Raw genomic sequence first — 4,219 nt, forward strand, 5'->3', positions numbered from 1 at the left:
ATATCAATTTCAAGAACTCCCTTCTTCTGAGGCGTCCCATTACTCACAGGATTCCTCTCAGAAGTGTACATGAACTGGTTATTAGCAACCATGTCAATGAGTTCTTGAGCTTCTGCAGGTGTTTTCTTTAAGTGAATGGATTCACCTGCAGAGGTATCCAATGACATTTTAGCTAATTCAGACAGACCATCATAGAATATGTCCAGGATGGTCCATTCTGAAAGCATGTCAGAAGGACACTTTTTGGTCAGTTCTTTGTATCTCTCCCAAGCTTCATAGAGGGATTCACCTTCTTTCTGTCTGAAGGTCTGAACATCCACTCTAAGCTTACTCAGCTTTTGAGGAGGAAAGAACTTTGCTAAGAAAGCCTTGACCAGGTTATCCCAAGAGTTCAGGCTATCCTTAGATTGAGAGTCCAACCATATTCTAGCTCTGTCTCTCACAGCAAAAGGGAAAAGCATGAGCCTGTAGACTTCAGGATCTACTCCATTAGTCTTAACAGTATCACATATCTGCAAGAATTCAGTTAAGAACTGAAAAGGATCTTCAGATGGAAGTCCATGAAACTTGCAGTTCTGCTGCATCAGAGAAACTAATTGAGGTTTCAGCTCAAAATTGTTTGCTCCAATGGCAGGAATGGAGATGCTTCTTCCATGTAAATTGGAATTCGGTGCAGTAAAGTCACCAAGAATCCTCCTTGCATTATTATTATTTTCGGCTGCCATCTCCTCTTCTTGTTCGAAAATTTCTGAAAGGTGCTTGCTGGATTGTTGTAATTTAGCTTCTCTTAGTTTCCTCTTCAGAGTCCTTTCAGGTTTTGGATCTGCTTCAACAAGAATATTCTTGTCCTTGCTCCTGCTCATATGAAAAAGAGGGACAGAAAAACAATAATAATAGGGATCCTTTTTACCACAGTATAGAAGTCCCTGTGTGAGTAGAAGAAAAAAAAAAGAATAGGAAATCTGAACTCAGAGAGAGAGGGTTCGGATTTTTGGTGAGATGAGAGAGAAAGAAGATTTTCGAAAATAATTTTTGAAAAAGAGTTAGTGATTTTCGAAAATAGTTTTTGAAAAAGGTTAGTAATTTTCGAAAATTAGGAATAAAATTAAAATAAAAAATTAAAATAATTAGTTAATTAAAAAGAATTTTTGAAAAAGATGGAGATATTTTCGAAAATTAGAGAGAGAGGGTTAGTTAGGTAGTTTTGAAAAAGATAAGAAACAAACAAAAAGTTAGTTAGTTAGTTGAAACAAATTTGAAAAGATAAGAAGATAAGAAGTTAGAGAAGATATTTTAAAATCAAATTTTTGAAAAAGATATGTTTTAAAAAGATAAGATAAAAAGATATTTTTGAAAAGATATGATTGAAATTAGTTTTGAAAAAGATTTGATTTTTAAAATCACAATTAATGACTTGATTCACAAGAAAACACAAAATATGATTCTAGAACTTAAAGTTTGAATCTTTCTTAACAAGTAAGTAACAAACTTGAAATTTTTGAATCAAAACATTAATTGATGATGTTATTTTCGAAAATTATGTGATAAAGATAAGAAAAAGATTTTTGAAAAATATTTTTAAAATTTTCAAAAATAACTAAGAAAAATGAAAAAGATATGATTTTTGAAAAAGATTTTTGAAAAAGATAAGATTTTTAAATTGAATATTTGATTTGACTCATAAGAAACAACTAGATTTTAAAATTTTTTGAAAAAGTCAAATCTAATTTTCAAAAATTTATGAGAGAAAAAGGGGAAGATATTTTTTTGATTTTTTTGAATTTTTAATGATGAGAGAGAGAAACATGAAAATGATGCAATGCATGAAAATTTTGGATCAAAACAATGAATGCATGCAAGAATGCTATGAATGTCAAGATGAACACCAAGAACACTATGAAGATCATGATGAACATCAAGAACACATTTTTGAAAAATTTTTAATGCAAAGAAAACATGCAAGACACCAAACTTAGAAATCTTTCATGTTTAGACACTATGAATGCAAAAATGCATATGAAAAACAAGAAAAGACACAAAACAAGAAAACATCAAGATCAAACAAGAAGACTTACCAAGAACAACTTGAAGATCATGAAGAACACTATGAATGCATGAATTTTTCGAAAATTTTATGCAAACTTTAAAACATGCAATTGACACCAAACTTAAAATTGACTCAAGACTCAAACAAGAAACACAAAATATTTTTGATTTTTATGATTTTATGATTTTTTTGGATTTTTCAAAAATTATTTGAAAAAGAAAAATAAGGATTCCAAAATTTTTAATATGAATTCCAGGAATCTTGCAATCTTAGGCTAAAGCTCCAATCTGAGGGTTAGACATGGCTTAATAGCCAGCCAAGCTTTAGAAGATATTGATACTTTCCATGTAGAGAGCAACTAAGTGTGTGAGAATCAACAAGCTCTTGTGATGATAAGTTGAAACCCCGGTCCAAAACATTAGACATGGCTTACAGCCAGCAAGGATTCAACAAATCATCATGAAACACTAGAATTCATTCTTAAAAATTCTGAAGAAAAATATATTTTTGAAAACATTTATTTTAAATTTTTTTTTTCGAAAACAGATGAGAAATTTTTGAAAGATTTTTGAAAAATTTTTGAAAAGAAAACAAAAAGAAAATTACCTAATCTGAGCAACAAGATGAACCGTCAGTTGTCCAAACTCGAACAATCCCCGGCAACGGCGCCAAAAACTTGGTGCACTAAATTGTGATCTCAGGCAACGGCGCCAAAAACTCTGTACGCACGTCTTAATAAATTGGTTTTCATTCACAACTTCGATACAACTAACCAGCAAGTGCACTGGGTCGTCCAAGTAATAAACCTTACGTGAGAAAGGGTCAATCCCACGGAGATTGTTGGTATAAAGCAAGCTATGGTCACCTTGTAGATCTCAGTCAGGCGCATATAAAATAGTATTGGAGTTTTCGAAAATATATAATAAAATAAGGATAGAAATACTTATGTAAATCATTGGTGAGAATTTCAGATAAGCGCATAGAGATGCTTTCGTTCCTCTGAACCTCTGCTTTCTTGCTGTCTTCATCCAATCAATCCTACTCCTTTCCATGGCTGGCTTTATGTAAGGACATCACCGTTGTCAATGGCTACTTTTTATCCTCTCTGGAAAATGGTCCGATGCGCTGTCACTGCATGGCTAATCGTCTGGAGGCATCACCCTTGTCAATGGCTGCATCCCATCCTCTTGTGAAAATGGTCCAAATGCTCTGTCACAGCACGGCTAATCATCTGAGGTTCTCGATCATACTGGAATAGGATTCACCCTCCTTTTGCGTCTGTCATTATGCCCAGCACTCGCGAGTTTGAAGTTTGTCACAGTCATTCAATCCCAGAGTCCTACTCGGAATACCACAGACAAGGTTTAGACTTTCCGGACTCTGATGAATGCCGCCATCAATCTAGCTTATACCACGAAGATCCTGATTAAGAGATCCAAGAGATACTCATTCAATCTAAGGTGGAACAAAAGTGGTTCTCAGGCACGCGTTCGTGGGGGAATGATGATGATTGTCACATTCATCACATTCAAGTTGAAGTGCGAATGAATATCTTGGAAGCGGAATAAGTTGAATTGAATAGAAAAACAGTAGTACTTTGCATTAATCTTTGAGGAACAGCAGAGCTCCACACCTTAATCTATGGAGTGTAGAAACTCTACTGTTTGAAAATACATAAGTGAAAGGTTCAGGCATGGCCGAGAGGCCAGCCCCCATGATCTAAGAACTAGACGTCCCAAGATGTCTAATACAATAGTAAAAAGTCCTATTTATAATAAACTAGTTACTAGGGTTTACAGAAGTAAGTAATTGATGCATAAATCCACTTCCGGGGCCCACTTGGTGTGTGCTTGGGCTGAGCTTGAATGTTACACCTGCAGAGGCTCTTTCTGGAGTTGAACGCCAGGTTGTAACGTATTTCTGGCGTTCAACTCTGGTTTGTGACGTGTTTCTGGCGTTTAACTCCAGACAGCAGCGTAGAACTGGCGTTCAACGCCCTTTTACATCGTCTAAACTCGGCCAAAGTATGGACTATTATATATTTCTGGATAGCCCTGGATGTCTACTTTCCAACGCAATTGGAAGCGCGCCATTTTAAGTTCTGTAGCTCCAGAAAATCCACTTTGAGTACAGGGAGGTCAGAATCCAACAGCATCAGTAGTCCTTCTTCAA

The 4,219-nt window shown here is 35.1% G+C and overlaps 1 non-coding gene across 1 annotated transcript; it reads left to right on the plus strand.

Moving 5' to 3' along the window:
• The first annotated feature begins 221 nt into the window (after window positions 1–221).
• Window positions 222–329, plus strand: LOC148567740 (small nucleolar RNA R71). Its single transcript, XR_015883027.1, has one exon. It is a non-coding gene; the product is annotated as a small nucleolar RNA R71 (small nucleolar RNA).
• The last annotated feature ends 3,890 nt before the right edge of the window (window positions 330–4,219 follow it).

The sequence above is a fragment of the Arachis ipaensis genome, chromosome B4 (genome assembly GCF_059453495.1).
Source record: "Arachis ipaensis isolate K30076 ecotype BB chromosome B4, ASM5945349v1, whole genome shotgun sequence".
NCBI classification, from domain to species: Eukaryota; Viridiplantae; Streptophyta; class Magnoliopsida; order Fabales; family Fabaceae; genus Arachis; species Arachis ipaensis.